Source organism: Macrobrachium nipponense, chromosome 17, assembly GCF_015104395.2.
Source record: "Macrobrachium nipponense isolate FS-2020 chromosome 17, ASM1510439v2, whole genome shotgun sequence".
Taxonomy (NCBI): Eukaryota; Metazoa; Arthropoda; class Malacostraca; order Decapoda; family Palaemonidae; genus Macrobrachium; species Macrobrachium nipponense.
Window position 1 is genome coordinate 33,638,061 of NC_087210.1, and position 15,433 is coordinate 33,653,493.

Here is a 15,433-nt window from a genome sequence, read left to right on the forward strand (position 1 = left end):
ATATACTATACTATACTATACTATGCTATTATTATTATTACAGTGGTACCTTGACCTACGAGTGAATTAATGTACGTGCCGCTGCTACGTAGATGGCGTAGTGACGAAAATTAAGATAAGCAAAGAAGAAAAAGTAAATATGCATCTTTTCCATGAATCTTTTAAAAAGTTATACATTCCTTCACTGTATCCAATACGTAATATAGTATTTACTCTCATATTATTACATAATAGAATACTAACATAGCTGTCAATGCTTTGGTATGGAAATCAGCTGATGGCCATTACGAATTTACTTCGCCATATTTAACACAATTCTGAGTTAATTTTCTTGCTTCTAGTTAGCATAATCGAATATCTACATACTGTACTTGACTTATATGAGGCAAGGTCATTTTTCGTTATACAACATGTTTTTAAGTCAAAGTATGACTTGAATACATCTCGTTGTGATTGTGAACTAAATTATTTTTTTCATTAATAGTTATGTGAGTCTGCTATTTTCACTTATGTCATCATAATACGAGCTTTTTATCTTTTATCATGCTATTTATCTTTTATCAGCGTGAAAACAACAATAAAATGTGTTCTTTCAAGCCCAGTAGTTTTGATTATAAAACTATTTTCTCAATTTTATCTACAGTTCTTGTTGCCGATTTACGATTATAGTCATTAGCAGCTTGAAGTTTTCTCAGCTTCAGCTACAACCTGGTTTAAATTTAATAGTATATTTCCTTGTTGATCTTTGATCTATAGTGAATAAAGTTATTACATAAAAATATCTCAGTCCTATTCTACATAACGTCATTTATAACATAATTACGCAATTGTTTACTATTGTACGATGGTTGAAATACAAGCCAAACAGATGTTGTTATCCAATTCGGGTGTACATAGAAAAAAAAGTTGTTTCTCGTTTGGTTGTTATGGCTGTAACGGATTATCGTAAGACGAATTATCTTAACTTAAACACTACTTGTACGCTGTATAAACCTTTATTATATCCTTGCATACTCTTTCTATTATATTTTCATACGATATTTGTTATTTTAGAAATGTATTTTCCTTATTTGAATACATGAAACATACAAAATATGGGGTGGCATTTTGAGGGTTGGAACGGATTTAGGGCATTTCAAGTATTTTCATTTTGATGTTCGAGCAAATTGAGCTACGAGCTTGGCCTTGGAACGAATTAAACTCATAGGTCAAGGTACTACTGTATTATTATTTAATCTTATATTTTAAAATATTAAGCATACATACATGTACCATAAATATTTTAAAATAATAAGCATACATACATGTACCATAAATATTCTTTCATATCACTAAAAGAGAGAGAGAGAATTATTATTTTTATTAATTAATGTTATTTAATTTACACATAAAAGCTTGAAAACCAATAAATTACAACAAAAATTAAACAAACACTTTTGTAGGATTTCTCGAGGATTTGAACATGTTGCATTTACATTCGCGTGTCTGTGAAAAGCATGTGCATGATAATTAGTTAGGTTCCAATGAAAAGTTTGCGCTATTGTGAATTCGCGAAACTAGAATCCTGTGAGATTGAGGCATTACTGCACTTACAGACGCCTCGTTAACAGGTTGGGAGGATTGTCAGGTGGTAGGGAGGTGTTCAGCTACTCTGGGGGATTATCATATCCATTTTTTTGGAGCTGATAGCTGTCTTTTTGTCTCATAAGCCTCCAGAAGAGAGACATTTGGTTGGTTCTAGACAACATGACTGCAGTGTCCTACATTAAGAGGTCGGGATCAGGCTCACTTCTTCGCAATATGATAACGCTAGCCATCCTTTTGATGGCATAAGCAAGGAAGTGGCACTTATCTGCAATTCACCTCGTGGGCTCTCAATGTGATACTAGTAGACTCCACATCAAGGAAAATGACAGCCTCAACAGAGTGGATGTTAGACAACCAATCTTTTCAGACAATACCCAACATGCCTCCACAACTGGAAGTGGACCTGTTAGCCCAGTATGAGAATCACAAACTGCCAGTCATGCAGCAGCAAGAGGGGCCTTCCTGCAAGACTTGAACAAATGGGAAACAATATATGGTTTTCCTCCATTGTTCTAGATTTCAAAGGTGTTGGGCAAATTCCTAACTTTCAAAGAAACAGCTTACTTATAGCCCCAAATTGGCCAAATAGGCATCGGAGTATGTATGGAAGATATGGTTAGATTATATCCATACTGAAAGCCCAGTCATAATTTCTGTGGAAACTTTTATTGTTCATATGCAAACAAACCTTCCGTCTTAACAATAAGATAATTTCTAGCTCCTAGCTGGATCTGGTTAAAAAACAGATGAAAGCAAGGAATCTTGTGATATCTGGCAACGCATGCGTAGGTCAGGTGAAGAGTGGTCAAAGACCACTCACCTATGCCACTGTGTCAGTCTTCAGTCTTTTCTTTAACTGCCTGGGCGAGAGTCCTGTTTAACCTCTCTTGGCCTTTACCCGGTTCATTGCCCGTTTCACTTTTGTTTAGTGTGTGTTTGTGTGTTTGGCTGATATTATGACTTCTTCTGCTCCTTCGTCAACGTGTGTGCCCCGAAATTCCAGGTTTTCCGTGTTCTCGTTTTTGGCTTCGGCAGCAACGGATCCCCACATCACGTGTAGAAGGTGCCGTTCTAATTTTTGTACTATAATAAATCCTTGCACGGAATGCCAGGTATGGCCTAAAGAGCAGTGGGAGCCGTTTTATAGCAAGAGAGAGCATCGGAGTGTTTCAACACTTACTTCATGGGAAGGCTTTTTGCCTCTTCCCAATGTTTCATCTCCTGCAGTATTCACCCCCCATAGTAGCGTTGTTCCTGTGTCTCCTTCCTTTTCTTCCATTGATTTGTCACTGGAAGTATTGGGAGGCCACCCTTCTTCTTTGGGAGTTAATTTGATTCCAGAGTCGGAGGCGTCCAAGATGGCAGCGATTTGGAAGACGTTCGGGGTAGGGGGTCCCCGCCCTGGAGGGTTTGCTAGCGTACTTTATGGAGGCTCACTAGCCCCTTCCTCAAGCTGGCCAGGCCATCTCCCTTCCTCCCAGCCTCGTCTTCGTGGGTAGCTGAGGTCAGCCATCTTGTATTGCTCCACTAGTGACTGCTGCCGCTTCTTTGAGTTGGAGGGAAGCTGTGGCGTCAGCCTCGTTGATGTCACGGGATCCGTCTTTGTGTATTCCTCCGCCAGTGGCATCTGATTCCCTTTCACACTGAGGAGAAGGCGTGACGTCGTCACCACTTGTGACGTCACTCCCAGTCGTCTCCTCGGCACTGCCTCTCTCAGCCATGACGTCATCCCTGCCACCCAGTTTGCTACATCTCCCTTCCATGTCATCAGAGCCTTCTCTTGCAGATCAGTCTGAGGTTATAGGCCAGGCAGTGCTTAAGAGGTTGGACTCTTGTTTTGGATGAAAAGTTGGCAGCTTGTCAGTTGGGAAGACTGGTAGGAAACCTGTTGCTTCGTCCCCGCCTCCTGCAAAGAGATTGCATAAGAAACCATTGCTGTCTTCCTCTCCTTCTTCCCCCTCTACGTCACGTCGGCGTATCAAGCGTTGGAAGGCTAAGGACTTTGCCCTTTCTTCGCCTATGAGGGAGGAACAACGCGGATGTGTTCTTGAGAGTGTCGTTGTTTCGGAGAGCGATAGTGTACCTTCCCTTGTGCAATCTGCAGTGGCTGCTTCGTCCTCTGCTTTGAATTGCGGTTTGTTACAACCTCCCCCGTCCGTGCACATCGCAAGCGTGTTGCATCCTCCCCTGTCCATGCACATCGCGAGTGTGTTGCAACCTCCCCTGTCTGTGCACATGATGCAAGTGCTCCTTCTTCTCCAAGGCCTATTCGTCGCCATAAGGATCTTAAGGTGCCTGTCAAGAGGTCGAAGGTAGTGAGCGCGGAGTTGATGCAGCAGGAGTGTTTGCCTGCCCCTCTCACTGGTGCTTCCAAGAGTTCGACTCTGGGGGATTCTCCTTCAATCTTGAGTTTTGTGATTCCTCTTCAACTCTCGTTCTTACGTCTGCCACTCCCATGACCATTCACTGACATGTTAATGAGTCATCTGTTGGAGGAATACATAGTAATGTTCCTAGTGTTATAGTGGGTTCGTCTTGGGAGCTGACACATGGACCCAGCCCAGGCAGGTTACTTGAGGTTTCAGGCTGTTTGGCTGCTGATCCTTCTGTTAATTTTAGTGGGGAAGGTGCCTTAGAGGAGCCTACACATCCTTCTCGTCACCGGTCTTTGTTACCAGAGCAGGAGGAGGGAGACACGCAAGAGTGTTTGTCTTCCTTTTCAGAAGTTGTTGATATCATTTGTGGGTTCAACAATTTGGGAAGTAGGACTCGGGCTCAGTCGTCTTACACCCCTTCTTGCTTGAAAGCCTTGGTGGGAGCTACACAGGATCCCAAATCATCTCATCAGCTTCATATGTCTGGGCACGTTCAGTCGGTCTTGCAGAAGTTTGAAGCCTCTGTTTCGGACCGGGACGGTTCGCTTCGCTCTAGGGGCTCTGCCAAGCTACTATCCCCGCCTCTCACGAGACATAGGAAGTATTTTGCTACGAACTCTGCATTTTTTATGTCGCGCCATCTTGACCCAGACATCATTCGCCTGAAGCCGGGATTGACTTTGGAGCAGGTGAGGTCGGTGGCTCCGTCCTTGTCTCCGCAAGATGCCTCAGCATTGGAATCTACAGCAGCCTCCATGTTGCAGACAGTTTCTTGGCTGGACTTCTGGTCTGTGATCATTGCCAAGATAGCTTCTGACACGTACCCAGAAGGGTTGGTGAGTGCATCCTCGCTTGCCAGTCTATTGCAGTCTGGGGGCAAGGCATTTTTATATATGGCTCACCTCATTGCTAATTTATGGGCTAACCTTCTTCTGATTAGAAGAGATGCGGCTTTGTCTAGGATGGAGAGATCAGTTGACATGGAGTCCTTGCTGGCATTGAGGAACGTAGATCTGTTGGAGTCCCATTATTTGTTTCCTCGGACAGAGCTTGAGAATGCGATAGACCGACGCCAGGCTGACACCAAAGGCAGACTGGTGCACCAGGCCATGTCTAAGTCGGAGTCTTGTCCTTGGAGACATCCGGCTCCTCCTCGACCCCCTGTCCAGCAACAGTCAAGGAGATCGTCGCCTGGTAGGATGTTGAGGAATTGGAGTTCGGCAGGGCCTTCCCATTCGACTCAGCCTAGGTCAGAGGATCAACGCCCCTTTCGCTCTTGTTCCTTTAAGCCAAGAAGGGGCCCAAGGGGCAGAGGTAAAGGGGGCCGTCGGTAAGTTAGGCACCTCTCCCTCTCCTGCGCCATGGGTTGGGGGGGCCTGCCTGGCAGGCTACTGGGCCAAGTGGCAGAGTTATGGGGCGGAGAAGTGGGTGGTAGATGTCCTTCGGGTGGGGTACCTACTACCATTTGACTTCTCTCCTCCTCTGTCAGACAAGCCGCAGCTCAGGAAGGCACGTACCCAGAAGGGTTGGTGAGTGCATCCTCGCTTGCCAGTCTATTGCAGTCTGGGGGCAAGGCGTTTTCATATATGGCTCACCTCATTGCTAATTTATGGGCTAACCTTCTTCTGATTAGAAGAGACGCGGCTTTGTCTAGGATGGAGAGGTCAGTTGACATGGAGTCCTTGCTGGCATTGAGGAACGGAGATCTGTTGGAGTCCCATTATTTGTTTCCTCGGACAGAGCTTGAGAATGCGATAGACTGACGCCAGGCTGACACCAAAGGCAGACTGGTGCACCAGGCCATGTCTAAGTCGGAGCCTTGTCCTTGGAGACGTCCGGCTTCTCCTCGACCCCCTGTCCAGCAACAGTCAAGGAGATCGTCGCCTGGTAGGATGTTGAGGAATTGGAGTTCGGCAGGGCCTTCCCATTCGACTCAGCCTAGGTCAGAGGATCAATGCCCCTTTCGCTCTTGTTCCTTTAAGCCAAGAAGGGGCCCAAGGGGCAGAGGTAAAGGGGGCCGTCGGTAAGTTAGGCACCTCTCCCTCTCCTGCGCCATGGGTTGGAGGGGCCTGCCTGGCAGGCCACTGGGCCAAGTGGCAGAGTTACGGGGCGGAGAAGTGGGTGGTAGATGTCCTTCGGGTGGGGTACCTACTACCATTTGACTTCTCTCCTCCTCTGTCAGACAAGCCGCAGCTCAGGAAGGCATATCCTCCAGATTCTCTGAAGTTCTTGGCTCTTTGGGAGGAAGTGCAGAAAATGCTCGACAAGGATGCGATAGAGGAAGTGGTGCGTCCGTCTCCGGGGTTTTACAGTCACATCTTCTTAGTGCCCAAGGCGTCAGGAGGATGGAGGCCTTTGATCGACTTATCCACCTTGAATCACTTCATCAGGAAGACACAGTTCAAGATGGAGACCCTGCATTCGGTGTTGGCAGCCGTGAGGGAAGGCGACTTCATGCTGTCGATAGACTTAAGGGACGCATACTTCCAAATCCCTGTTCATCCGACGTCCAGGAAGTTCCTTTGCTTCTCTCTTAGGGACAAGGTCTTCGAGTTCAAAGTCTTGTGCTTCGGGCTGACGACAGCCCCTCAAGTGTTCACAAGGGTCTTCTCTCTCGTGTCAAGTTGGGTCCATGCTCAGGGGGTCTGTTTGCTGAGGTACCTCAACGAATGGTTAGTCTGGGCAGTTTCCAGGGAAAAGCTGTTGCAGGACAGGGATTGTCTACTTCGGTTCTGTCTGGAACTGGGCATAGTAATCAACCAGGAAAGTCGAACCTCGTACCCAGTCAAAGGATTCTCTACCTGGGCATGGTCATCGATACGTCAGTGGGAAAAGTTTTCCTATCGGATCAGAGATTGGAGAAGTTGCAGGTGGTGGCGCACAACTTCCTGTTGGAACCACATCAGTCAGCTCATCAGTGGCAGGTTCTTCTTGGAGTGTTGTCTTCCCTGGAGAAGCTGGTCCCTCATGGGCATCTTCATTTTCGGTCTCTGCAATGGAGACTGGGAGAATTCTGGTCCCCAGCGGGGGACTCACCCCTGTTAATGGTTCCTCTGTCTCTAGAAGTGAGAGAAGAGCTGCGTTGGTGGTTGGACAACCAGAATCTTTCGAAGGGTGTCCCTCTGCGTTCTCTTCCACCGGACTTCCTTCTATTCCCAGACGCCTCCTTCGCAGGTTGTGGGGCTTTGTGGAGTTTGGAGGACAAGCAGCAACATATCAACGTCTTGGAGTTGAAGCCAGCCTTCCTGGGTCTGAAGGAGTTTCAGGAGAAGGTAGAAGGTCATTCTGTCGATCTCATGTCGGACAACACCACGGTGGTAGCCTATGTGAACAAACAGGGAGGCCTGGTTTGACCGTCAAGGTTCACCAGTGGGTGGTCAGCAATTCGGTAGAGCTCTCAGTCAGGTTTATCCCAGGGAAACGGAATGTGGTCGCAGGCAAACTCAGTCGTTGGGATCAGATCCTAGGCACAGAGTGGTCCCTTCATCAAGTGGTAGCAGACAAGCTTTTCTAGGTTTAGGGGAGACCCATGCTGGACCTTTTTGCGACTCGCTTCAACAGGAAGCTGGAGATATTCTGTTCAGTGGTTCCAGATCCTTTAGCATTGGCAGAGGACGCATTCCAACATCCCTGGGACAACCTGGAGGTGTATGCCTTCCCTCCGTTTTGTTTGATCCGCGAAGTTCTGAACAGGCTAATGAGTTCACAGGTAGCCCCTCCGTGGCCTCAGGCGGAATGGTTCCCAGATCTGCTGTCGTCGTTGTCAGAGGTTCCGAGGGAGATTCCCCCTTGGCGACATCTCCTGTGTCAGCCCCATGTGGAAAGGTTCCACCAGTCAGTAGAATCCCTGTCTCTTCACGGTTGAAGGCTATCAATTATCTCCTCCGAGCGAGAGGCTTTTCTCAGAGAACAGCAGTGCATATGTCCAGCAGTCTCAGAAAGTCTCAGAAAGTTTACCAAGGCAAATGGGCGATCTATTGTGATTGGTGTCGTAAACAGGGTTGTCCATAAATGATCATAACCATAGAATAAACTGGAATTTGTCACTTATAATGTATTGCAGCAACTGCTGGTACAAGAGTCAAATGATGGAATCGGCCTTAATTAACCCTCTTACGTCGGAGCGGTAAATAAAAAATTGTCTCCCGTGTGCCGGAGGGGTTTCGGAGTGAGCGCGGAAGCGGAAAAAATTTTTTAAAAAAAATCACAGCGCGCTTAGTTTTCAAGATTAAGAGTTCATTTTTGGCTCCTTTTTTTGTCATTGCCTGAAGGTTAGTATGCAACCATCAGAAATGAAAAAAATTATCATTATCATATATAAATTATGTGATATATGATAGCGCAAAAACGAAATTTCATATATAATTGTATTCAAATCGCGCTGTGCGCAAAACGGTTAAAGGTAACAAGTTACTTTTTTGTTGTTGTAATGTACACTAAATTGCGACCATTTTGGCACGTAACACATTGTAAAACGATAAAAGCAACACAGAGAAAATATTATCACAAAATAATGCATGAATTCGTAACGCGCGGACGTAAACAAATATATTTTTCAAAAATTCACCATAAATCTGAATATTGTCCTAGAGACTTCCAATTTCTTTCAAAATGAAGACAAATGATTGAATATTACTATACTGTAAGAGTATTAGCTTACAATTGCAGTTTTCGACCATATCAGACAATTTAAAGTTGACCGAATGTCAAATTTTTTCATATATATTTATTTATATGCAATTATTTCGGAAATAAGAAAAGCTACAACCTTCAAATATTTTTTGTTTTATTCTACATGAAATTGCGCACATTTTCATATATAAAACTCTATGAAATGCCTAATATGAAACGGAGCAAATATTCCGAGAATGGGACGTACGTATTTCGGAGATTTGTTGCGGAGAATCCGCACGCGGAAGGAAGGAAAGATTTTTTTAAAAATTCACCATAAATCTAAATATTGTGCTAGAGACTTCAAATTTGTTTGAAGATGAAGATAAATGACTGAATATTACTAGACTGTAAGAGTTTTAGCTTACAATTGCGTTTTTCGACCATTTCGGTAGAGTCAAAGTTGACCGAACGTGGTTTTTTTTCTATTTATCGTGATTTATATGCAAATATTTCAAAAATGAGAAAAGCTACAACCTTCAATTATTTGTTGTTGTATTCTACATGAAATTGCACACATTTTCATATATAAAACTTTATATAACGCTAATTTAAAATGGTGCAAACATTACCACAATCGCACATATGATTTTTTCGGAAGAGTTACCGCGCGGACGTAAAGAAAATGTTATTTTTTTCATAAATTCACCATAAATCGAAATATTGTTCTAGAGACTTCCAATTTGTTGCAGAATGAAGGTAAATGCTTGAATATTACTAGAATATAAGCGTTTTAGATTACAATTGCGTTTTTTTACCATTTCGGTAGAGCCAAAGTTGACCGAAGGTTGAAATTTTGGCAATTATCGTTATTTATATGAAAATATCTCAAAACTGATAAAAGCTACAACCATGGGTTGTTTTTAGTTGTATTGTGCATGAAATTGCGCACATTTCCATATATAAAACTTTATATAATGGCTAATTTTAAAATGGTGCAAACATTACCACAATCGCATGTATGATTTTTTTCGGAAGAGTTACCTCGCGGACGTAAGGAAAAAGTTTTTTCATAAATTCACCATAAATCGAAATATTGTGCTAGAGACTTCCAATTAGTTGCAAAATTAAGATAAATGATTGAATATTACTAGAATATAAGCGTTTTAGCTTACAATTGCGTTTTTCGACCATTTCGGTAGAGTCAAAGTTGACTGAAGGTTGAAATTTTGGCAATTATCGTTATTTATATGAAAATATCTCAAAACTGATAAAAGCTACAACCATGAGTATTTTATTGTTGTATTCTACATAAAAATGCACACATTTTCATACATAATACTTCATGTAACGGCTAATTTACAATGGTACAAAAATTATGTCAAAGTGACAAAATAATTTCTGAGATGTGTCACAGATACTTTTTAGTGCGGCAAGAAAGAAATTCGCGCTTGCGCGCCTGCGTAACGATTGTAAACAAAACAACACCTTGATCCATGAACTCCCAGTATCCCCCAAGGCGCCTGATTCAAAAGTTTTAGGCTGGTAGGCCTATAAGTATTTTTCCACGAATTTAAAAAAAAAACTTTTGTAGGTCGACGTAAAATACGTCCAGTCGGCACACGGGAGACAAAAAATGTCGACGTAAAATACGTCCAGTCGGCGTAAGAGAGTTAAAAAGAGGCAAGTAATGAACATCTCAAAAGGAGCATGGGATTCAGATGTGATCTACAAGATTTTCATTCAACCAACGCTTAAGAAGATTAAAGGTGGGAGTGACCTAAATTGGCTTACTTGTGGATGGATCTCTTGGTATAAATACCACTGTTTCTGTAAACTTTTCTCATTCATCTACCTGAAGAGGGAGACAGCAGTCTCTGAAAAATAGTATTTTTTCTTTATGGGCTTCTTTTATTATATATATATATATATATATATATATATATATATATATATATATATATATATATATATATATATATATATATCTATATATATATTATATATATATATATTATATATATATATATATATATATATATATATATATATATATAGTATATATATATGTATATATACATATGTGTGTATGTATGTATGTATGTATGTATGTATGTGTGTGTGTGTGTGTAGTGGGGCTGTTAATTATATAAATAGTTGCCACACAAGAATTGTTAGCTATCTTGTTACCTTAAAGTTTCTATGAATTGGGAAAAGTAACTGTTGTGTCCTTATAGATATTTATTCTTGGTAGGGAAACTTATAATATCTCTTCCACCTTTTGATTTAGGGCGCTTGGACCAAGACAAACTATTCTGAAGGCACTTTGTCTTTTTGCAAGTCTATTAGGCACTGTCTATCTTCACACCATACACTTCGGACATTCTTCCCCCCTTCATACTTCTCTGCCTTCTGCTCCCTCCTCTGTCTCTGCTTCTCCCTTTCTCTGTCTACTTCTGCTTCTCTACTTCTCCCTTCCTCTGTCCACTTCTCTGTAAGTCCACCCTTTTTATTTGGATGTGATCATTTGGCACCGCCTTTTGGGGTTTTGATTTTGACTCTGAGTGTGGCATCTCCTGAAAGGATTCTTATGTCTGAGTGGCAACAGGCATTCTACAAAAACGCTTTCCTGCCATCTTTTCTGTAGTAATTTGTAGGCTTCCCATTTGGAAATGCCTCTTGTTCATGCCCAGCATCTGTAGTGGGTGTGTCATCTTACCCATTGGTTATATAGACCTCGTTGGACATCCTTGTAGGCTGGCACTATTGAATTGATTGGTTAAAACCACAGACCTATCCTGGGAAAGGGTGGAGCTAAGATTTTTACACATTCCTCCTTTGAACAAAGAAGCGTTGAGTTTTCCTTTATAATATTAAGCAGAAGGCCCTTGAGAAGGTCTAACCCCACGTTAATTCTCGACGTTCAAACATGTCACAAAATGTTGGGAGAGCCGTAGTACAAATTAATCTTCTGTATTGTAGGTGACATAGGTCTTTGGGAGACGTAAACCATGTTCCGAGGCATAGAATTTCCCTGGTGTCTGGGTCAAGCTCGAGTGAGAAGGGTCCTTTCTTAAAGTCATTATTTCATTCTTTGTGCCTTTTCCAAGACAGTTATAAGATAACTTTAAAACTTTACAGTGAATAAAAATACAAATGATTCTTCAAGCAAGCTAAATTAATTATGAAAATGTACTGTAAAAGCAAAACAAATTTTGCTATCAAGTTTACATAACTTAATTTAGTCCTCTGTCCTATTCTGTTTAGGTGGATATCATTTTACTATTCATGGCAATTGAAATTCGATTAATCATTTTCTTCCTTTTCTTCTAGCGATGACAAAAGTCTTGTTTCCTTATAAATGCAGCGAAGTGGGATGTGGGCTTGATGGATGCCTTCTAATTCTTGTACTTCTGGAATGTCCTGAAGAATATCCTTGTGTAATTGTATGTGTTAACAAGTGTGTTATGTTTCTTAACTCTTCTTTTGAAATCTTTTGATGTGATTATTGATATATTCCTTGTTTAACAGTTCTGTATGTTTGTGGTTCAATAGTAAAGCGTTATTGGCAACTCGACTAAAGGAAGTGGTAGGAGATTAGTATCGGTTAATCATACTATATTTACTGCAACAATAGTTAGGAGGTTCTCATTAATTAAATATTCAAGAATGAATATGTGAGTTAGTTATTTCACTGAAGTCTGAATTACAGCTAAATACAAATTTTACAAAATAACATGTGATATCTATCTTAACCCCTTCTGTATTCTTTCATCTAGAAATTTTCCTTTAGTCAACAATAGTCATGCTTGGTTACAAGATTAATATAGAACTGGTAAACTTTCTGAAATAATGATATTACTTTTACTTAAATTCCCTTATTCCTAATTATCCCTTTTAGTCTAAGAAAGTAAATTCGAAGTTAGTGCACTGTAACCCCAAATTATTCCTACATAACCAGCTAATCAAAGTAAGAATACAAATGTTATTCCTAAGTCAACCGATGAAGGTAAACTTAGCAGTAAGAAATCAATTATAGGGTACAATAGGATGATTAATGGGTTTGTTTCTTATCAAAATTACTGTAATGTGACTTTCCTTTTTCTTAGGTTATATCTGGTTCCCTCTAGTAAAAATTCTTCCTCTGATTCTTCAGTCATTTTCGGTTCTTTGACTTCCTTAGTTCTCAGGAATGATCTCTATTTATCCAAAATCCCTCTCCTGCTAATGATGCAGCTTATATGGAAGGTATTTTGTTATTTATTTTATTCACTATCACTTTGGTTTCTTGTATGTCTATGTGTGGTCCTGTGAATTTAGTAGCTAACTTATAATTAATTCCACTTCTTACTTCCTTCTTGATGTAGACTTCATCTCCTATCTTGTAATCTACTGGTTTCAATCCTTCTTGATGTTTGTCTACATGATCTTCTGGGCTTCTAGGTTCTTGTGTAATTGTTTATGAATCACCTTGAAATTTCCAATTCTTATCTTCATAATGTCTTCAGAATAATTTGGCTGTATTTGTTGATTTAGCCATGCATATGGTAATATTGGTTCATATCCCATCAAAGCTTTTATTGGCGTTGCTTGTGTACTGGAATGATTCCTAGCGTTTAATGACAATTGTACTAGAGGTAAGTTGATATCCCATTCAGGATCTTGTCCTATGGTTTGCCGTAATGCATCTAGAACTTTTCTGTTATCCTTTCTACTAAACCATTGCTAGCTGGGTGATACGGTTGTATAGTTACTTTCTCTACATTGAAAGCATTACAGATTTCTTGTACTAGTGAATTATTGAATTCTGTGCCATTGTCAGAGATGATAAACTGGAGCGCAATATCTACAAAAGATGTTGTCAAAGAGGGCAACTGCATATTCCTTTGCTCCTTTGCAAGTTATTGGTATTACTCTATATATCTAGTAAGTGCATCTATACACACCAGTATATTCTTGTTTCCTTTATTTGTGGTATGCAAGTTAGTGATGAGATCTATTGCTACTCTTTTAAATGAAGTTTGTGGGATTGGATACTTCCCTATAGGTACTGCCTTATTGGTTCTTCCCTTGTAACTGTTGCAAGTATTGCAACTTTTTACATAATTACTAACATCTCTGTAATTTCCTTTCCAATGGAAGGATCTTCTTACTAATCTAGCAGTTTCGTCTCTTCCTGGGTGTGGTCTCATGTCATCATCATGCATTAGTTCAGTGACCTTACTTCTTAGGTACTATTCTTTTATGAGTTACACCTTGAAATGCCTTAAACGGGTCAAATTTTTCACACATCCAGATTAATTTATCATGTATGATATGTACTGCATCTATGGGACAACCAATTTTCTTGCTTAAATCTAATTGTTCCTGATGACTCATTTTCCCTTAATTTTCCACAAATTGGAAGATCTCTTTCAAATCTTTGTCTTCTTTGTTCCTTTTTGAAATTCTGCAAAGAAAGTTTTTCCATATAATGCTGATAGGTTCACCTGACCTTGGTTCTTGGGTGATCATATTTATACTTTTACCTTGTGGTCTGTACCTTGATTATGTGTCTGCTACTTTGTTGCTTTTCCCTGGCACATATTTTACCTCTTTATCAGTCATGGGCGGTCATAAACCAATGAGCTCTACGTCCGGAAAAGTTCGGATTCTTGAGCATTTCTACTACGGCTAAATGATCAGTGAACAGTTATTTTGTAGCCAAATATTGTATATCTGAAATGCTTTAAAGCATCTACTATTATGGCTAATGATTCTAGGTCTGTCACCGAGTAATTTACTTCTGTTGGTTTTAACTTTCTCCTGTAATATACTATAGCACAATATTTTTTGTCATTTTTCTGCATTAAACATGCTCCTACACCCGTGCGACGTGCATCTGTGGCCAAGAAAAATTCTTTGGTAGTCTGGGAAACTGAGTACTGGTGAGTGTGTCAATCTTTCCTTTAGTTCATCAAATGCTCTGTTGCTTGGGTGACCACCAGAACTGTATTTGTTCTTTCAACAATTCGGTCAGTGGCGCTGCTATAGTAGCGAAATCCTTTATGAACTTTCTATAAAAACCTGCTAAACCTAAGAACGATTTCACATCCTCCTTACAATTAGGTGTGGGATACTCTTTGATTGCCTCCATCTTTAAATCATTTGCTTCAACACCTTTTTCACTCAATGTGTGTCCCAGGTTGTGTATTTTCCTTTTGAGGAAGTTGCACTTCTTTAACTTCAGTTTGAGGTTTGCCTTCCTCAGTCTCTTTAGGATTTCTCTATCTGGTATCTGTTGTTATTACCAAATTGTCAATATAGCAATGCACATTTTTGCCCAATAAGCCGCCTAAAATTGTATCCATCAATCCTACAAAGGTTACTGGGCTTGATGACAGTCCAAAAGGCTTTCTTACATATTGATATCTACCCTTACTAGTGGAAAAAGCTGTTAAAGGCTTACTCTCTTTATCTAAAGGAATCTGTAAAAATCCTTGTAACAAGTCTATTGTGGTGAAATACTTCTTGGATCCAGTGGTGTTGTCGAGGTCTCTCATGGACGGCATCAGATATAGATCATTTTCAGTGATTTTATTAGTCTTCTGATGTTGACCACTACTCGATAAGTTTTATCCTTCTTTGGATTTGCAATAGTGGAAAAGACCATGGAGATTTTGATGGTTCTATTATTCCTTGCTTCTTCATTTGTTGTGTTTCTCTTTCAATAATCTCCTTCTGGGAATGTGCTACTTTATAAGTTGGTATGTAAATTGGGTTTGTGTTCTGTGGAATATCTAATCTATGGGTTATTTCTTGTGTATTTCCAAGGGTGTCTCCATGTATGGTGACTACATTACTATATTCACTTAGTAAAT

General features: G+C 40.7%; 1 protein-coding gene across 2 annotated transcripts in view; it reads left to right on the plus strand.

Annotated features, from left to right (window-relative positions):
- The window catches only part of LOC135196174 (REST corepressor-like), a 117,843-nt gene that overhangs the window by 86,890 nt on the left and 15,520 nt on the right, over window positions 1-15,433 (plus strand). The window contains exon 10 of one of the 2 annotated variants that reach the window (XR_010310339.1): window positions 44-133. The exons of the other annotated variant lie outside the window; for it this stretch is intronic. The gene's annotated coding sequence lies outside the window, so the exon portion shown is untranslated. The remainder of the gene's footprint in view (window positions 1-43; window positions 134-15,433) is intronic. 2 annotated transcript variants of the gene reach the window in all.